Source organism: Suncus etruscus, chromosome 5 (assembly GCF_024139225.1).
Source record: "Suncus etruscus isolate mSunEtr1 chromosome 5, mSunEtr1.pri.cur, whole genome shotgun sequence".
NCBI classification, from domain to species: domain Eukaryota; kingdom Metazoa; phylum Chordata; class Mammalia; order Eulipotyphla; family Soricidae; genus Suncus; species Suncus etruscus.
The window spans coordinates 14304342-14325927 of NC_064852.1; positions in this window are offsets into that span (position 1 = coordinate 14304342).

The following is a 21586-nucleotide window of genomic DNA, read 5'->3' on the forward strand; positions in this document are numbered from 1 at the left end:
GGAAACACCACCAGCAGCAATAACTATATCACTTGAAAGAGAAACTTGATTCTGATGGAAAGGAAAAAAAAGTCACATTTCTTCCAAACAACCAAAACATTTTCCCCCAAACAATCCAAACATATGCAGATCACGCTGAGGGGTGGGAGTTAGAATTCATGCTACCTATGTAGCTCACCCATCTCATTACACACAAAAGGAAAAGTTACAAATTAGTTTAAAATAGTCCTGTCATAGCAGTGCCTCTAGGTACCTGGCAGAAACCAATGAAAATCTCCCTGAAAGAAGGCATATTTAACCCAAGCTTCAGAAACACCACCAGAGGAACATCAGTCTACTGTGAGTTTAACCATTAGCAAGAAACACACAAATCACTCTGAATGGGAAATTACAGAAACAATGCACTGCCAAATCTGTATGCTGTAGATATTCACATCGTTAGATAGAGCATATCAAATGGCTCTGCTTAATATAACAAAACTAAAAGAGGAATGAAAGTTATCAAAATGTCTCAGGAAAATCAAAAGAACCACAAATCTCTTCTGGAAATTAAACACATTACAATTGACTGGGGGACTTTAATTATTAGATTAAAAAGATCAGACAGGTTCAAGTAAATAAAAAACAAAACAGGGATACGTGATTGAATACTTTAACAAGGATCAAACAGGAATAAATGGAAATATGAAATACAGGTAAATATACTGAGGATAGAGATAGACAATTCAAAAACACACATTTTCTGAAGGCATCTCAAGGAGATGACAGAGAATGAGGAGAGGTAATATTTAAAAATCAACAATTTTCAGAACTCATGAAGGACATGGTTAATCAGACTTAGGAAACTAGTATAGCTTAAGCAGGTAGATAGGGGGAAATCCATATTTATACACCTTTCAGTAAATCTGATGAGAAGGAAAGATATGATCTCAAAAGCAAGTGCAGAGAAAAAGATCACCATCTTGAGAATGGCAGACAGGTGACTTTGCATAAGCAACAATGGAGCTCAGAAGACAATAGGACTGCTTTAAAAAAAGTCTATATGCAATAAATCTATTTTGAGAACAATGACAAAATAAAGGCATTGTAAGCAAATAAAAATCCAGAGACTTGTCTTTCTTGATTTGGAAGCTAGCTCTTGCTGGCATGGGGTTTGGGGAGACCCCAGGCTGAGGCCTTTTCCCTAGTTTGGGGATGCTGGGAGGCTTGGCAGGCCTCCAGCCACTCCCCACTTTCTCCCCCAGTCTCCAGGCCTTCCCTGGGTGCCAGCCCAAGAAGCCAGAAAGGTGGGTATATATATATATATATATATATATATATATATATATATATATATATATATATATATATATATATATATATATATATACACATACACATATGTATATATACAATAAAAATAAAATTTAAAAATAAATAAAAAATCCAGAGACTTTCTAGTATTTCACTAAAGAATCCTTTACAAAATTTCAAAGAAGAAAAAAGTTACCATGAAAGAAAATTTAAGAATGATAAGGAGGGACCAGAGCAATAGTACAGAGGGGTGAGGCATTTGCTTTGTAGAGAACTGACCCAAATTCGATCCCCCACATTCCAATGGTCCCCCGAGACTGTCAGGAGTGATTCTTAAATACTGAGCCAAAAGTAATCCCTGAGCACCTCCAAGTGTGTCCCCCCAAAAAGAACAATAAGCAAAGAGATAGCTCTAAATACATTTTACTGTATAAAAATAAAAATAATGACAGTCAATGACAACAGAATCGATACCCAATCTACAACAAGCTGTACAAGGGGGGACAGTTGCACTAGCAATACAGGGGTAAAGGAGGGAGATGTGGGATGCATGCTGGGAACAGGGATGGAGGAAGGACAACCCTGGCGGTGGGAATGCCCCTCACTTATTGTCACTATGTGCCTCAAATATTACTGTGAGCGAATTGTAATTCACTTCGACCACAATAAAAATTAAAAAAAAAGAATGATATCAAATATAGGACTATAAACGGATAGAAGAAAATACTAGCTAATGCAGCATATATGTCAGAAATGGCCATCTGAGTTGTTTTGAGGTCCTGTGTTGTTTAAAAATAGAATAAAGACAATAATTTTAGTAAATAAGCAACAAAAATTTAATGGTTAATAATTAGGAAATAAGTTGATGGTTGCTTTAAGCAATCGCATCATGGCTTGCTAACTATCCATCAACATATAACCAATAACTTATTTGAATCTTTTATATCAAAAATATATTCAATAAACTCAAAATTTAGAGATACAGTATTAGGTTCAGCTGAATAGCTCCCTAACTTAGCTCATGGCACCAGTTTCTCATGACAACACATGTACTAAATACTATCCTGGCAGCTCTATTCTTTAACTCTGGTGCTGTCAGTAATGTGCCACCTGGAGTATGCAAGCATAGCGATATAGAGTGGTCTCTGATCACTATTACTTAAAAACGTGCAAACACTACATCTAAGAAAGTGTAGCCCTCGATAAGCACATGTGTGTATGAGGGTGAGTGTAAAGTGACATTATTCCTAATCTTAGGGGTTCTTGAAAATAATAAGAAAGAATTGCATCCTAACCTCAGGAGCTTAAGAAATGAAAACTTATTGGATAATTTAGGCAGATGAGTTTGGGTCCCTTCCCAATTCCCAGGTCTTTGCCTTCACTCTTGTCCAACGTTTCCTGTCCCTAAGTGCCTGCTTCAGATGATGATATCTTTGTCCTGTCCCTCACCATCTTCTTGTCTCTAGTGTATGCCTGGTCTTGTCCCTATTCAGTTCTCTATCCCTTTCCTGGTCTGAAATATGCCATTGAACCCTGTCACCTATGTCCTCTTACTAGAGCTCTCTGCTCTTGGACTTTCTGCAGAGCCTTTCTAGGGCTAGATCCCAGTGGCAACCACAACCTCAGTGACAGTGATGACCCTCACTGACAGCTGTATGCACAAGTAAAAGCTCTGCTGCCCTGCCTTGTGTCTGTCCATAGGTAAGGCAGCAAAGAGAGTATTGCCTGGCTCAGGGATTCCTCTTATCTCCTGATAGCTCCCAATCCCAGCTGTCCCCATTATCTGTTTTGACTGAATACCTTTTGGGCAGGTGAGATTTAGAATAGCTAGTTAAATACACTAGTTTACTGGATGTTCCTACCTTCTATTCTCACTGTAACATGAGCAGGGCCCTCTGGGGGAGGATTGCAACAGAATGTCCAGGAGTACCACACTTAAAGTGCATGGACTCTGGTGAGCACATCTGCAAGCACCACCACTCTAGGTGCAACCCTCAGTGAGCTCAATAGTTGAATGTGTGAACACCACAACTTGACTCAGAGTCTCTAGTGAGCACAACAGTGAAGTGTGTGAGCTCCACAGTCAGGCCCGTGGCCAATCCACAGTCAATACAACACTACCAAAAACGATGAAGGGAACTGAGGAAGGTTTTAAAAATGGGTTAAAGTATTAAGATAAATAGGTACAAATGCACCAAAATATACACAGAATAGTATAACAGAGTAGAATCTGAAAATGGATATTCATTTTATCCTGATTGGTAAAAAGAAGTTAGAAATATATTTATATTCAATGGAGTACTATGCCACTACTAAAAAAGGCAAAATGGTGCCTTGTGTTACAACACGCATGGAAACTGAAACCAAAAACTGTCAAAAAGTGAAGAACTCATGGATAGTTTCTATACTGTGTAGACTGAAGACAAAATATAAGTCACAACAGAAGACAGATTTTAGAGTGAAAAATATAAAGGTTACCAGAGCTAAGAGTAGAAAAATGTTGCAGGATAGAGAAGAGAGCATCTGATGATAGGAATTGTACTACAACTTCAAGGGAAGGTCAGTGATATCTATAACAAGGAGCAGTTCATGTTTGTTGTATTTTTTAAGTACCAAGTATACCTACCAAGTCTGGCAAAGGAAAAAGAAAGCAGCTTCACCCCTGCAGCAAGGACCCTGTAGCTTTGAGCTATGTACCTCTCTAGCCAGGGTGTTTTATAAAACATAAATGTCATCAAACCGTGGTTAAACACTAAGAGTCAAGTTTCTGCTAGATGCACCAATGACAACTTAGGTTAATGAAAACATCAATGCATATGTAAGTTTTCACGACTAAAATTTATTTTCAAGTTGTTTCTCATATTCTGTTGAAGAATCTGTTGATTATGGTAGTAATGACACTTTGGCACGACTGTGTTACTGTGTACAAAGTTTAATATTAGATGAAGCTGAGATCCACTCATTATCTCAGTCTTCAAAATAGCTAGGTTCAAAAGTATGTTCTTCCTGATGGATTGTAGAAGTATTACTCTAGATTGCTTCAGCCTATTTTAAATTTTGAATAAAAGTATTGTGCATAGTAATATACAGAGAACATAATTTGAAAAGAATTTATCTACTTATAGCAATTTTTCTTTCCATTCTTGAGCATAACATGTCTTTCCATGTTTCCAATCCTCTAGATCTTGGAATAAAGAGTTGTAACATTTTTCATAGATAATTTTCTGCACAATTTCTATGATAAATATCTTATTTTATTGCTATTAAAATAGAATCTATTGCCTATGGTATCTTATATCCTATTATCTTATAACTGGTAGCTTGAAAAATAATTTTTTGCAAATATTTATTTTTTATTTGGCTGTATATTTTAGAAGCTGCTCAATTGATACTTTTATGTTATATGAGCATAGAAATATATATTATAAATATTTATCTCATTTTAATAGTAGTTAGATATCAACTCTGTATCTTATGGAATTGAGCAAAAAATATGTTGAATACAATTGAAAGCAATTATGTTTGTTTTGCTCTTAATCTTTGAAAGAATATGTTTTTTGGCGTTCCCATGAGGATACTATGACACCATTTTAAGAAAAGTATTCTATAGGGGCCAGAGCACTAGTACAGTGATAGGGCATTTGCTTGCACGCAGCTGACCCAGGATGGACCTCTGTTCAAGGTCCCCCAAGCTAGGAGCAATTTCTGAGAGCATTTCCAGGAGTAACCCCTGAGCATCACTGGATGTGGCCACCCCCCCCCAAATACAAAACAAAACAAAACAAAAACCCACAAAAGTATTCTATAATTATGTTAACTTTCATAATCTGTATTTTTTTTTGTTTTTGGGTCACACCTGGCAGCACTCAGGGGTTACTCCTGGCTTTATGCTCAGAAATCGCCCCTGGCAGGCACAGGGGACCATATGGGATGCCGGCATTTGAACCACCGACCTTCTGTATGAAAGGCAAATGCCTTACCTCCATGCTATCTCTCCAGCCCCATAGTCTGTATTTTTTTTCACAGTTTTTTTCTTTATTTAAACATCTTGATTACACATATGATTGTGATTAGGTTTCAGTCATGTAAAGAACACCCCCTTCACCAGTGCAACATTCCCACCACCAATGTCCCAAATCTCCCTTCATCCCACCCCACCCCCACCTGTACTCCAGACAGGCTTTCCAGTTTCCTCATTCATTCACATGATTATGGTAGTTCTCTGTGTAGTTATTTCTATAACTGCACTCACCACTCTTTGTGGTGAGCTTCATGAAGTGAGCTTGGAAGTTCCAGACCTCCTCTCATTGTCTCTGAGAATTGTTGCAAAAATGAATTTTATTTTTCTTAAAACCCATAGATGAGTGAGACTATTCTGTGTCTCTCTCCCTCCCTCTGACTTATTTCACTCATCATGATAGATTCCATGTACATCCATGTATAGGAAAATTTCATGACTTCATCTCTCCTGACGGCTGCATAATATTCCATTGTGTATATGTACCACAGTTTCTTTAGCCATTCGTCTGTTGAAGGGCATCTTGGTTGTTTCCAGAGCCTGGCTATTGTGAATAGTGCTGCAATAAATATAGGTGTGAGGAAGGGTTTTTTGTATTGTATTCTTGTGTTCTAGGGTATATCCCTAGCAGTGGAATAGCTGGGTCAAATGGGAACTCAATTTCCAGATTTTGGAGGAATCTCCATGTAGCTTTCTAAAGAGGTTGGACTAGACAGCATTCCCACCAGCAATGGATAAGTGTTTCCTTCTCTCCACACCCCCGCCAGCACTGATTGTTCTCATTCTTTGTGATGTGCGCCAATCTCTGTGGTGTGAGGTGGTATCTCATCATTTTTTTGATTTGCATCTCCCTGATGATTAGTGATGAGGAGCATTTTTTCATGTGCCTTTTGGCCATTTGTATTTCTTTTTTATCAAAGCATCTGTTCATTTCTTCTCCCCATTTTTTTTTATGGGATTAGATGTTTTTTTCTTGTAAAGTTCTGTCAGTGCCCTGTATATTTTGGATATTATCCCCTTATCTGATGGGTGTTGGGTGAATAGTTTCTCCCACTCAGTGGGTGGCTCTTGTATCCTGGGCACTATTTCTTTTGAGGTGCAGAAGCTTCTCAGTTTAATGTATTCCCATCTGTTGATCTCTGCTTTCACTTGTTTGGAAAGTGCAGTTTCCTCCTTGAAGATGCCTTTAGTCTCAATGTCATGGAATGTTTTACCGACATGTTGTTCTATATACCTTATGGTATCAGGTCTGATATCAAGGTCTTTAATCCATTTGGATTTTACCTTCGTACATGATGCTAACTGGGGGTCTATGTTTGCTTTTTTGCAAGTGGCTAACCAGTTCTGTCAGCACCACTTGTTGAAGAGGTTTTCCCTGCTCCACTTAGGATTTCTTGCTCCTTTGTCAAAAATTAGGTGATTGTATATCTGGAGAACATTGTCTGAGAACTCAAGCCTATTCCACTGATCTGAGGGTCTGTCTTTATTCCAATACCATGCTGTTTTGATTACTATTGCTTTCTAGTACAGTTTAAAGTTGGGGAAAGTAATGCCTCCCATTTTCCTTTTCCTTAGGAGTGCTTTAGCTATTCGAAGGTGTTTATTGTTCCAGATGAACTTCATAAGTGTTGGATCCACTTCTTTGAAGAATGTCATGGGTATTTTTAAGGGGATCACATTAAATCTGTATAATGCTTTGGGGAGTATTGCCATTTTGATTATGTTAATCCTGCCAATTCATAGGCAGGGTATGTGTTTTCATTTCCATGTGTCCTCTCTTATTTCTTGGAGCAGGGATTTATAGTTTTCTTTGTATAGGTCCTTCACATCTTTGGTCAAGTTGACTCCAAGGTATTTGATTTTGTGTGGCACTCATGTGAATGGGTTTGCCTTCTTGACGTCCTTCTCTTCCCTATCATTATTGGTGTATAAAAAGGCCATTGATTTCTGTGTGTTAATTTTGTAGCCTGCCACCTTGCTATATGAGTCTATTGTTTTTAGAAGCTTTTTAGTAGAGTCTTTAGGGTTTTCTAAGTAGAATATCATGTCATCTGCAAACAATGAGAGCTTGACTTCTTCCTTTCCTATCTGGATCCCTTGATATCTTTTCCTTGCCTGATTGCTATAGCAAACACTTCCAGTACTTAGTACCAGAATTTAGAGGAAAGGCTTTTAGTTTTTCTCCATTGAGGATAATATTTGCCATTGGCTTGTGGTAGATGGCTTCAACTAGATAGAGAAAGGTTCCTTTCATTCCCATCTTGCTGAGAGTTTTAATCAAGAATGGGTGTTGGACCTTATCAAATGCTTTCTCTGCGTCTATTGATATGATCATGTGATTTTTATTTTTCTTGTTGTTGATGTTGTGTATGATGTTGATAGATTTACGGATGTTAAACCATCCTTGCATTCCTGGGATGAAACCTACTTGGTCGTAGTGTATGATCTTGATGATGCATTGGATCCTATTTGCCAGGATTTGTTGAAGATCTTTGCATCTGCATTCATCAGGGATATTGGTCTGTAATTTTTTTTTGCCAGCATCTCTGTCTAGTTTTGGTATCAAGGTGATGTTGGCTTCATAAAAGTTGTTTGGGAGTGTTCCCGTTTTTCCAATTTCATGGAAGAGCCTGGCTAGGATTGGTACTAGTTCCTCTTGAAAACTTTGAAAAAATTCATTAGGAAATCCATTTGGGCCTGGGCTTTTCTTTTTGGGCAGATTTTTGATTACCGATTTAATTTCCTCAGTAGTGATGGGGATGTTTAGTTATGCTACATCCTCCTTACTTAACTGTGGGAGGTTATAAGTGTCCAAGAATTTTTCCATTTCTTCTAGGTTCTCATGTTTAGTAGCATAAAGTTTCTCAAAGTAGTCTCTGATTACCCTTTGGATCTCTGCAATATCTGTCGTGATCTCCCCCTTTTCATTTCTAATATGGGTTATCATATTTCTCTCTCTCTCTCTTTCTTTGTGAGTTTTGCCAATGGTCTATCAATCTTGTTTATTTTTTTCAAAGAACCAACTTCTGCTTTCGTTGATCTTTCAGATTGTTTTTTGGTTTTTCCACTTCATTGATTTCTGCGTTCAGCTTTGTTATTTCCTTCTGTTTTCCAATTTTTGGTTCCTTTCGTTGGTCATTTTCTAATTTTTTGAGCTGCGTCATTAAGTTATTCAGGTATGCCCCTTCTTCCTTCCTGATGTGTGCTTATAGAACTATAAATTTTCCTTTCAGGACCGCTTTTGCTGTGTCCCATAGATTCTGGCAGTTTTTGTCTTCATTATCATTTGTTTCCAGGGAAGTTTTGATTTTCTTTTTGATTTCATCTCGGACCCACTGGTTGTTCAGTAGCAGGGTGTTTAATTTCCAATTGTTAAAGTTTTTCTTCTGTGTTGATTTGTAGTTCACATCTAATTTCAGAGCCTTGTGGTCAGCAAAGGTAGCCTGCAAGATTTCTATTCTCTTGATTTTATGGATGTATGTTTTATGTGTCAGCATGTAGTCTATCCTGAAGAATGACCCATGTACATTGGAGAAGAATATGTATCCAGGTTTTTTTGGGATGAGATATATCTATATCTATATCTATATATATCTATCTATATATCTATATCTATCTATATCTATATCTATATCTATATCTATATCTATATCTATATCTATATCTATATCTATATATACTAGTCCTCTTTCTTCCATTACTCTTTTCAGGGCTAGTATGTTTTTGTTGGGTTTCAGTCTGGTTGACCTATCTAGTGTTGATAGGACCATGTTGAGGTCTCCCACAATTATTGTGTTATTATTGATTTCTTCTTTCAGATTTGTCAGTAACTGTATTAGATAATTTTCTGGTCTCTCATTGGGTGCATATATGTTTAATAGTCTGATTTATTTCTGTTGCACATATCCCTCGATTAGTACATTGTGTTCATCTTTGTCCCTTACCACTTTTCTGAGTATAAAGTTGGTGTCATCAGATATTAATATGGCCACCCCAGCTTTTATGAGGGTGTTGTTTGCTTGGATGATTTTCCTCCAGCCTTTGATTTTGAGTCTATGTTTGTTCTGACTATTCAGATGTGTTTCTTGTAGGCAGCAGAAGGTTGGATTCATCTTTTTGACCCATTTTGCCACTCTGTGTCTTTTAATTGGTGAATTTAGTCCATTGACATTGAGGGAGATGAGTGTCATAGGATTTAATGTTATCTTTGTAGATAAGTTTGCTGTGTTTGTTGGTCTCTCTTGTCTTAAAGTAGACCTGTCAGTTTTTCCTTTAAGGCTCGTTTTTCATCTGTGAAGTTTCTGAGCTGTTGTTTATCCATGAAGCTATATATTCTTCCTTCAAACCTGAACATGAGTCGGGCTGGGTGCAGTATTCTCGGTGAGGCATTCATTTCATTCAGTCTTGTCACAATATCCCACCATTGTCTTCTGGCCTTGAGAGTTTCTTGTGACATGTCTGTTGTAAGTCTTAGGGATGCTCCTTTAAATGTAATTTTCCTTTTTGATCTTGATGCTTTTAGTATTCTATCTCTATCTGTGGGATTTGTCATTGTAACAAGGATGTGTCTTGGGGTATTTTTCTTTGGGTCTCTTTTAGCTGGTACTCTTTGGGCATGCAGGATTTGACTGCATGTAGTCTTTAACTCTGGGAGTATCTCTTTGATGTTGTCTTTGACAGTTGATTCTTTCTGGAGATCTCCTACCTAGGTCTCTGGGACTCCAATGATTCTTATGTTGTTTCTGTTGAGTTTATCAAAGACTTCTGTTCACATTCCTTGAGTACTTTTTCCATTGCCTGTTCATTTGTCTTAAGGTTCTTTTCCAATTTCTTCTGCTGTGTTGAGTTTTTCTGCATCTCATCTTCCAGTACTCGATTCTCTCCTCAGCTGCTGTTACCCTGCTGGCGAAGCCATCCATTGAGGTTTTTAGTTGAATTACTGTGTTTTTCAGATCTGTTATTTCAGTTTGGAGTTTTCTGATTTCTGTCTTTGTGTTCTGTTCAGATCGATCTATGCTTTCTTTGAGTTCTACAAACATCTTCCATATTGCTATTTTAAGTTCCTTATCCGAGAGGTTAATCAGATGGTTGGAATTTTTGAGGTCATCCGAGCTATTGTCTTCATTCTCTGTCCATGGTGTTTGCCTGTGAGATTTCCCCATTGTCACACTTGTAGTGTGGTTTTTTCTGTGTGTTGCGGTGGGGTTCATTGGTAAGAAAGAGTGTGCAACGCTAAGCGAAGCGGAGCAGCCACGCTCTTCTGCTGCCTCTAGTTGACAGTTGTTTGTTTTGTTTTTTTTGGGGGGGGTCGCTCCCTAGGCCTCTGAGGAGACCTTCATGTATTCAAGAAACACAGACAGGCACAGGTGAAATTCCCTTGAAGTCCTCAGAGTGATCAAAGGCACAGCAGGGCGGAGCCTCTGCAGGCCAGAGAGCTCAGCTTATTGGTTGGCGACCCCCACAGCCAGACTTTACTCACTGGGCAGCTTCAAAATGCAGTTTTTTGGGGGTGCATTCCCTAGGCCTCTGAGGAGACCTTCAGGTATTCAAGAAACACAGACAGGCACCCATTAAGTCATTATCAGAAGGTTTAGTAAACTCTTGTTGCTAGCTGTTATTTCATTTGTTTTTGAACAGTAAGTGACTTGAGCTACAAAATTGGTGTGTTCCTAGGGGGATGACAGTATAAGACAAAAATGAAGTCACACAGTCACATTTGCAACCATGTGGTCCAGGATTTCAAAGCATTGTTACTGCTTTTGTGGGGCATGGTTATGGTTACCATATCTCCCAGAAGTGTAAAAAGTCCAAATGGTAATATCAGCCCAAATACCAGCATACTTGAAGTTTCAGTCAGATTGGTGTCTCTGAAGAAAGTCGTAGATTGGTGAAGCAAGACCGTAGGCAAGGAGGAGATTCTGGATAATGGATATAGCAGAAGTGACTTTAGTAAGTTGGAGGCTCAGCCCACTTTCTCCTCCCAGGATTGTCAACTTTCAACTGTGTGGCCAAGTGTACCCAAGATTTTTCACAGCTTAGTTTATATTGCTTTTGAGGACAGAGTGAGTCTATGAAGCTGCCAAGTGCAAACATGGAGACTATCATTGATGAATAATTTAAGAGTAGAAATTTGAGAGGGGCTATGTAATATAGATGCCTTTTATGTGATTCTATCATCACCATGAAAAGAAGGATCCCAATTTGTCTTCTGGTCTAAAAGATAAAAGACACATCTGCATTCTCTATGCATAGTGTTGTTCTGCATTGTTTCCCCATTGCCACGATTGTAAGTGGTTTTTACTATATGCTATGGTGGAACTCATGGGTTAAAAGATGCGCAAGGCCAAGGAGCAAAGCAGAGGTGCTCCTCTGGCTCCACTTTTTGGGTGGAATCAGTTTACCAGGTTTGGGCCCTGGAGATTATGTTCTATGGCATCTTCTTGGCTGTCTTGTGCAGAAAAGCAGACAGGGAGCAAGGCAGCAGTCCTTTATAATGGCTCTCTTGTGCCCAAACACATGGCAGGGATCAGCACCCACCTTATTGGATGGGGCCAGCTTACTAGGTTTGGGCCCTGGAGATTATGTTCGATGGCATCTTCTTGGCATAAAAGCCTGAACACTTTTTCTAAGGCAGGCCATTGGAAACAGATTTTTTTTTCCATTTTGAGTTGTCTGAGAAAGTCTTTATTTCTCTACTTTTGAAGGATTGTTTTGCAAGGTATGTAGTTCTACATTGATGATTATTTTTCCTCTTTACATTCTTAAGTATTTCATTCTTGCTTGATTGGTGCCTAAGGTGAAATTTGATTTAAATATAATCTTTTTCCTCTTTAAATAAGTTTCCTTTCTTCCCACATACATGCTTCTTTACAAATTAATTGAAAAAAAATGCCATTTTGTTCATAGTTTATAAATGATTTATAGGTTTATATTTTTGTCCCCTTCTTTTTGTTTTGTTTTAGCAACTACAATGATTAGTGCTCTCTCAGTTTGCTGAATATGCAGGTTGGTGTCTAACATGCATTTAGGAAAGGCTAAGTCAGGGTTCTTTCAAATATTTCATCCGGTTCTTCCCTTTTTTTTTCTGGCATCTATGTTCTATGTAGATAATTTAAACTCTCAGACTTCTGCACACTGAATATCCACGTTGCATTTTCTGACTTCATAAGTGCAGCACTTGTCTGCTGGGTGTAGAGAGTGGTGACTTCCGGGACCCTTTCTGTTCTCCAGTGTTGGGGCAGTGGCAGACCATGGACACCTCCTCTTGAAGATATCCAAGAAAGGTTGTTAATGTTTCACCCTCATTACTATTATTCTTGTCAAGACATGCTGTCCACTGTGGGAAAGGTGCAAAAGCAGAAAGACTGGCCCATTAATCCAGCAGAGTCTAGAACTTGACCTGGTAAGAAAGAAGCATGTAGCCTGGCATAAACACAACACTTCTGCTCAGAGAGAAAGTGGGCTTAGGTGATCAGCGGTATTGGAAAATTAACTTGGGTTTCCTTCTCAAAATCAATCCCACACAAATCTTTAAATAGAAACCTTAAAAAAACACATGATGAAATAGAGATTAGAATGTAATAAGTTTTCTCACAATAAGGTATTCTAAATAAGACAGTCAAAATTTAGAAACCCACAAACTTAACTTAAAACTAAAATTTTAATGTACAAGAACAAAAGACTACACACTAATAAGCAGAGGTGAAAAATCAAAGTTTTGTTTTTGTTTTTGTTTTTGTTTTTTGTTTTTGCAGGTGAGGAGGAAGCGTTACTCAGCCAATGAAGACTGCATTTTCCTTGTTAGGACCCAAAGATGTTTATTCTCTGGGTATAATATTTAAGAAATCATTTTCTGATCTGTCTAGGCACCTCTCAGGGTCATCATAGTAGTGCTTGGAGAAATGCAGGGCAACATCCAGTAATGCTAGGTGCTGGGGATGGAACTCAAGTCCAGTACATGGCCCTCACAGCACATAGGTTTAATAATGCTTAAGATATTCAACACCAAGGACTTTGGAGACACAGGGATTCTCATTCGCTGTTGGTGAAAATGTTGACTGGTGCAGCCTTTTTGGAAAACAATATGGACATTCCTCAAAAAAACTAAAAATTGAGCTATCGTATGACTCAGAAATACTGCTACTGGGAATATACTCTAGGAACATAAAAACACAATGCTGAAAAAGAATATGTACTCTTACATTTATTGCAGCAGTATTTACAATAACCAGAATCTGTAAACAACTCAAGTGCCCAAGAACAGATAGTTGGGTAAAGAAACTATGGTATATCTACATAATGGAATACCATGCAGCTTTCAAGAAAAATGAAGTCATGAAATTTGCTTATACATAGATGGATATGGAGAGTGTTATGCTGAGCAAAATGGGTCAGAGGTAAAGGGATAGAAATAGAATCTTGCACTCATTATGGAATATAAAAAAGATAGCATAGTAATAATATTTAAAGACAATAGAGATGAAGACCAGGAGGATTGATCTGTGTTATATAAGCTTGTCACAACAAGCTGGGGAGTGAGTAAGGGCAGAGAAGGAACCATCATAGCAATGATAGTTGGAAATAATCTCCCTCGACAAGAACTGGGTGCTGAAAGGAAGTAAAGTGATCTGCATGCTATTCCTTTGGTAACAATATTGCATGCCACAGTGTCTAAAGAGGGAGAAGAAAAATGTCTGTCCTAGAGGCAGGCAGGGGGGAGGGCAGGAAGGAAAATAGGGACATTGATATGGGAAATGTGCACTAGTGAAAGGATGGTTGCTGGACAGTTTATGACTGAAACTCAATCATGAACAAATTTGTAACTGTGTCTAATGGTAATTAAATCAAACAATTATTTTAAAAATAAACATTCTCATCAGAATTTAAAGAAAAAGAAAGAACAGCAACAACTAAGGTTTTAGAAACCCAGTGACATGAAGAGCACAGGACTTGGAAAGGAAGTTTTCTAAAATGACCGATTTAAGTGGCTCTTCAAAAGTGAAAAGATACCCAATTCTACTTATAATAACAACAGTGAAGATCAATGGCAGAATACTCTTCTTCCTCCGGCAGGTCATTAAGCATCCAAGTCTGAAAAAAGACTCAGTGTTGGAATGGGTGTGAGGAAATATATCAATGCATAAATTATCTATGGGATATAAGTTGGAAAAACTATCTCAAAATTAAAATGGTGTCAATGAAAACATTACGATGCCACTATCTACTTACCAAAACAGCCAAAATGGGAGCACTGAGAGCCTGTGTTCTGTAGAGAATGGTGGTGGAAGGAAGCCTCAGTCATTGCTGGTGGGAATGCAGAATGGTCTGGTCACTAAAAATTTTTTTTGTTTTCAAAATTCAGCATACTTTTATCCCACAGTGATACTTTTTTTAATTTTTTAAATTTAAACAATTTTATTACATACATGATTGTGTTTGGGTTTCAGTCATGTAAAGAACACCACCCATCACCAGTGCAACATTCCCATCACCAATGTCCCAAATCTCCCTCCTTCCCACCCAACCCCTGCCTGTACTCTAGACAGGCTTTCTATTTCCCTCGTACATTCTCATTATTAGGATAGTTCAAAACGTAGTTATTTCTCTAACTAAACTCATCACTCTTTGTGGTGAGCTTCATAAGGTGAGCTGTAACTTCCAGCTCTGTTCTCTTTTGTGTCTGAAAGTTATTATTATTATTGCAAGAATGGCTTTCATTTTTCTTAAAACCCATAGATGAGTGAGACCATTCTGCGTCTTTCTCTCTCTCTCTCTGACTTATTTCACTCAGCATAATAGATTCCATGTACATCCATATATAGGAAAATTTCATGACTTCATCTCTCCTGACAGCTGCATAATATTCCATTGTGTATATGTACCACAGTTTCTTTAGCCATTCATCTGTTGAAGGGTATCTTGACTGTTTCCAGAGTCTTGCTATTGTAAATAGTGCTGCAATGAATATAGGTGTAAGAAAGGGGTTTTTGTATTGTATTTTTGTATTCTTAGGGTATATTCCTAGGAGTGGTATAGCTGGGTCATATGGGAGCTTGATTTCCAGTTTGTGGAGGAATCTCCATATCGCTTTCCATAAAGGTTGAACTAGATGGCATTCCCACCAGCAGTGGATAAGAGTTCCTTTCTCTCCACATCCCCACCAACACTGCTTGTTCTCATTCTTTGTGATGTGTGCCAATCTCTGGGGTGTGAGGTGGTACCTCATAGTTGTTTTGATTTGCATCTCCCTGATTAGTGATGTGGAGCATTTTTTCATGTGTCTTTTGGCCATTTGTATTTCTTCTTTGTCAAAGTGTCTGTTCATTTCTTCTCCCCATTTTTTGATGGGATTAGATGTTTTTTTCTTGTAAATTTCTGCCAGTGCCTTGTATATTTTGAAGATTAGCCCCTTGTCTGTTGGGTGTTGGGTGAATAGTTTCTCCCACTCAGTGGGGGCTCTTGTATCCTGGGCGCTATTTCTTTTGAGGTGCAGAAGCTTCTCAGTTTAATATATTCCCATCTGTTAATCTCTGCTTTCACTTGCTTGGAGAGTGCAGTTTCCTCTTTGAAGATGCCTTTAGTCTCAATGTCCTGGAGTGTTTTACCTACGTGTTGTTCTACATATCTATGGTTTCGGGTCTGATATCGAGGTCTTTTATCCATTTGGATTTAACCTTTGTACACGATGTTAGCTGGGGGTCTAATTCAATTTTTTGCAAGAGGCTATCCAGTTGTGCCAACACCACTTGTTGAAGAGGCTTTCTTTGCTCCATTTAGGATTTCTTGCTCCTTTATCAAAAATTAGGTGATTGTATGTCTGGGGAACATTCTCTGAGTATTCAAGCCTATTCCACTGATCTGAGGGCCTGTCTTTATTCCAATACCATGCTGTTTTGATAACTATTGCTTTGTAGTACAGTTTAAAGTTGGAGAAAGTAATTCCTCTCATATTCTTTTTCTCAATGATTGCTTTAGCTATTCTAGGGTGTTTATTGTTCCAAATAAATTCCAAAAGTGCCTGATCCACTTCTTTGAAGAATGTCATGGGTATCTTTAGAGGGATTGCATTAAATCTATACAATGCTTTGGGGAGTATTGCCATTTTATTTTATTTCATTTTATTTATTTATTTATTTATTTATTTGGTTTTTTGGGCCACACCCGTTTTGATGCTCAGTGGTTACTCCTGGCTAAGCGTTCAGAAATTGCCCCTGGCTTGGGGGACCATATGGGACGCTGGGGGATCGAACCATGGTCCTGATCCTTGGCTAGCACTTGCAAGGCAGACACCTTACCTCTAGCGCCACCTCGCCGGCCCAAGTATTGCCATTTTAATGATGTTAATCCTGGCAATCCATGTGCAGGGTATGTGCTTCCATTTCGGCGTGTCCTCTCTTATTTCTTGGAGCAGAGTTTTATAGTTTTCTTTATATAGGTCCTTCACATTTTTAGTCAAGTTGATTCCAAGATATTTGAGTTTGTGTAGCATATTGTGAATGGGGTTGTTTTCTTAATGTCCATTTCTTCCTTATTATTATTGGTGTATAGAAAGGCCATTGATTTCTGTGTGTTAATTTTGTAGCCTGCCACCTTGCTATATGAGTCTATTGTTTCTAGAAGCTTTTTCGTAGAGACTTTAGGATTTTCTAGGTAGAGTATCATGTCATCTGCAAACAACGAGAGCTTGACTTCTTCCTTTCCTATCTGGATATCTTTTTCTTGCCTAATCGCTATAGCAAGTACTTCCAGTGCTATGTTGAATAGGAGTGGTGAGAGAGGACAGCCTTGTCTTGTGCCAGAATTTAGAGGAAAGACTTTCAGTTTTTCTCCATTGAGGACAATATTTGCCTCTGGGTTGTGGTAGATGGTCTTAACTATATTGAGAAAGGTTCCTTCCATTCCCATATTGCTGAGAGTTTTGATCAAGAATGGGTATTGGACCTTATCAAATGCTTTCTCTGCGTCTATTGATATGATCATGTGATTTCTATTTTTCTTGTTGTTGATGTTGTGTATTATGTTGATAGATTTACGGATGTTAAACCATCCTTGCATTCCTGGAATGAAACCTACTTGATCGTAGTGGATGATCTTCTTAATGAGGCATTAAATCCTATTTGCCAGGATTTTGTTGAGAATCTTTGCATCTGTATTCATCAGCAATATTGGTCTGTAATTTTCTTTTTTGGTAGCATCTCTGTCTGGTTTAGGTATCAAGGTGATGTTGGCTTCATAAAAGCTATTTGGAAGTGTTCCTGTTTTTTCGATTTCATGAAAGAGTCTTGCCAGGATTGGTAGAAGTTCCTCTTGAAAGGTTTGAAAGAATTCATTAGTAAATCCATCTGGGCCTGGACTTTTGTTTTTGGGAAGACATTTGATTACTGTCTTAATTTCCTCAATAGTGATGGGTGTGTTTAGATATGCTACATCCTCTTCATTCAACCGTGGAAGATTATAAGAGTCCAAAAATTTATCCATTTCTTCCAGGTTTTCATTTTTAGTGGCATAGAGTTTCTCAAAGTAGTTTCTAATTACCCTTTGGATCTCTACCATATCAGTAGTGATCTCTCCTTTTTCATTCCTAATACGAGTTATCAAATTTCTCTCTCTTTCTTCGTTAGTTTTGCCAGTGGTATATCAATCTTGTTTATTTTTTCAAAGAAACAACTGCTTTTGTTGATCTTTTGGATTGTTTTTCGGGTTTCCACTTCATTGATTTCTGCTCTCAGCTTTGTTATTTCCTCTTGTCTTCCTATTTTTGGGTCCTTTTGTTGAGTACTTTTTAATTCTATGAGCTGTGTCATTAAGCTATTCAGGTATGCCCCTTCTTCCTTCCTGATGTGTGCTTGTAGAGCAATAAATTTTCCTCTCAGGACTGCTTTTGCTGTGTCCCATAGGTTCTGATAGTTTGTGTCTCCATTGTCATTTGTTTCTAGGAAGGTTTTGATTTCCTCTTTGATTTCATCTCGGACCCACTGGTTATTCAGTATTAGGCTGTTTAACTTCCAGGTATTAAAGTTTTTCTTCTGTGTCCCTTTGTAGTTCACATATAATTTCAGGGCCTTGTGGTCAGCAAAGGTAGCCTGCAAAATTTCTATCCTCTTGATATTATGGAGGTATGTTTTTTGTGCTAGTATGTAGTCTATCCTGGAGAATGTCCCATGTACATTAAAAAAGAATGTGTATCCAGGCTTCTGGGGGTGGAGTGTCCTGTATATATCTACTAGGCCTCTTTCTTCCATTTCTGTTTACAGGTCTAGTATATTCTTGTTGGATTTCAGTCTGGTTGACCAGTCAAGTGTTGACAATGCCATGTTAAGGTCTCCCACAATTATTGTGTTGTTACTAATATTATTTTTCAGATTTGTCAACAATTTTATTAAATATTTTGCTGGCCCCTCATTCAGTGCCTATATGTTTAGGAGAGTAATTTCTTCCTGCTATACATATCACTTGATTAATACAAAATGTCCATCTTTGTCCCTTACAACTTTCCTAAGTATAAAGTTTGCATCATCTAATATTAGTATGGCCACTTTAGCTTTTTTTTTTTTTTTGGTTTTTGGGCCACACCTGGCATTGCTCAGGGGTTACTCCTGGCTGTCTGCTCAGAAATAGCTCCTGGCAGGCACGGGGGACCATATGGTACACCAGAATTCGAACCAACCACCTTTGGTCTTGGATCGGCTGCTTGAAAGGCAAACGCCACTGTGCTATCTCTCCGGGCCCCACTCCAGCTTTTTTATGAGTGTTGTTTGCTTGGATGATTTTCCTCCAGCCTTTTATTTTGAGTCTATGTTTGTTCTGACTATTCAGGTGCGTTTATTGTAGGCAGCAGAAGGTTGGATTGAGTTTTTGGATCCATTTAGCCACTCTGTGTCTCTTAATTGGTGCATTTAGTCCATTGACATTGAGAGAAAGAATTGTCCTGGGAGTTAGTGCCATCTTTATATCAAAGTTGGGTGTGTTTGTTGGTCAGTCTTGTCTTAAAGTAGGCTGTTCAGTTTCTCTTTTAAGAATGGTTTTGAGTCTGTAAAGTTTCTGAGCTGTTGTTTGTCTGTGAAGCCATGTATTGTTCCTTCAAACCTGAAAGTGAATTTTGCTGGGTGCAGTATTCTAGGTGAAGCATTTATTTCATTGAGTTTTGTCGCTATGTCCCACCACTGCCTTCTGGCCTTGAGTGTTTCCAGTGACAGGTCTGCAGTAAAACGCAAGGATATTCCCTTGAATGTAATTTCTCTTTTCGATCTTGCTGCTTTCAGAATTCTGTCTCTATCTGTGGCATTCGTCATTATGACTAAGATGTGTCTTGGGGTGTTTTTTCTGGGGTCTCTTTTAGTTGGTACTCTTCGGGCATGCAGGATTTGATCGCATGTATTTATTAGCTCTGGTAGTTTCTCTTTAATGATGTTCTTGACCGTTGATTCTTCCTGAAGATTTTCTTCCTGGGTCTCTGGGACTCCAATGATTCTTAAGTTGTTTCTGTTGAGCTTATCATAGACTTCTATTTTCATCTGTTCCCATTCTTTGAGTAATTTTTCCATTGTTTGATCATTTTCTTTAAGGCTTTTTTTCCAATTTCTTCTGCTGTATGGAATTGTTATTCATCTCATCTTCCAGTGTACTAATTCTATCCTCAGCTGCTGTTAACCCATAGGAAAGCTCAACCATGTTTTTCTTCAATTCATCTACTGAGTTTTTCAGACCTGTTATTTGACCTGAAATTTCAGTTTGGAGTTTTCTGATTTCTATCTTCATATTCTCTTGATTCTTATTAGTGTTCTCTTCTATACTTTCTTTGAGTTCTTTGAACATCTTCCACATTGTGACTCTAAACTCCTTATCTGAGAGACTGACTAGTTGGTTGGTCATGTTCAAGTCATCAGAGTTGCCATCGCCATTCTCTATGTCTGGCGCTGGCCTGCGTTGTTTCCCCATTGTCACACTTGTATTGTGGGTTTTTCTACATGTTGTGGTTGTATTCATTGGCTAAATGATGTGCATGGCCGGAAAGCGAAGTCGAGTGGCCATGCTCCTCTGGCTCCACCCTTTCTGGGATTGTAAACTCACTTCCAGGGAAGGCTCCAGGGAAGGTGAGCCATTCGCAGATGAGCCACACACAGGATGAAATCAGGCTGAAAATGGAGCACAGCACAGAAGACAGGCAGATAGGGGTGCTGGCATCTCGGAATTCCCTTTTTTAAACTCCCCAATATTTACTCTGCAAATCCAAAATCGTGGAACCATCCAGAAAAGCTCAGCAAGATCCAGACAAGTGCACTCTGGTTCCGACCGGAACACTAGCGAGACTCTCGGCTTTGAAGCAAAAGGCACTCATTCTGCCTGCAGCCTCACCAGGAGTACCAGGAAGGAAAAGCCCCCATAGTGATTCTAATCTGGGTGTTCATCCAAAGGAAGAGAATAGTTAAGCCCACGTGAAGATTACCCACAGATGTGGACAGCAGTTTCTAGTCAGAATTATTGGGAGCTAGACATAATCAAGATGTCTTTTGGTGGACAAATGGATAATAAACTGGGGTTCAATTGGATGTTTTTCAGTGACAAAAATAAAAGTCTTAAAGCCATTAGAATGTGATGGAGGGAAGGTCAATGTATCTACTAAGGGAAAGAAGTGACTGGGGAGGGCAGCTTCAACCTGTGGCATTCTGGGAAAGGTGAAAGATGCCATCAATAAAAAAAGATCTGACAGTGCTTCCAGGGGTTAGAATTTAAGTTGATGGATACATAGGCAGATCACAACAGATATTTGGATTATAATATTTGGATGTCACTAGCTATTTTCCCACACCACTAGGACCTGTCATTAGATATTTCCTCAAACCAAGCATGAGCCTTAGTGTAAATATGATGCTGCTATGTTGAGGAGGCTTATCATGCTGGTAATGGGAGCTGTATTAGACTTGTTGGTAATGGGGAACTGTGTTTATCCTGATGCTGGGGGCGGGGGCTGTGTCTGTGTTGGGATATGTGGGAAATATAGGCAATCTTTGTTTCAACTTTGCTCTAACCCTAAAAAGTCAAATCTTAAAAAAATTTAAAATAAAGGGTCAGAGAGATAACATAGGGATTAAGGTGCTCTCTGAGCATCACCTGGAGTGATCTCTGAACAGAGTCAGGAGTACTGCTGAGTGTGGCATCGAAACCAACGTAAAGAAATAAAAACAAAAAACCAGCACAAACTCTTTAGCCCAGAAACTTAATTTTGAGTAATTTGTTCTTCACTGTGCTCTGGTATAAAAGCAGAAGAGACACAGG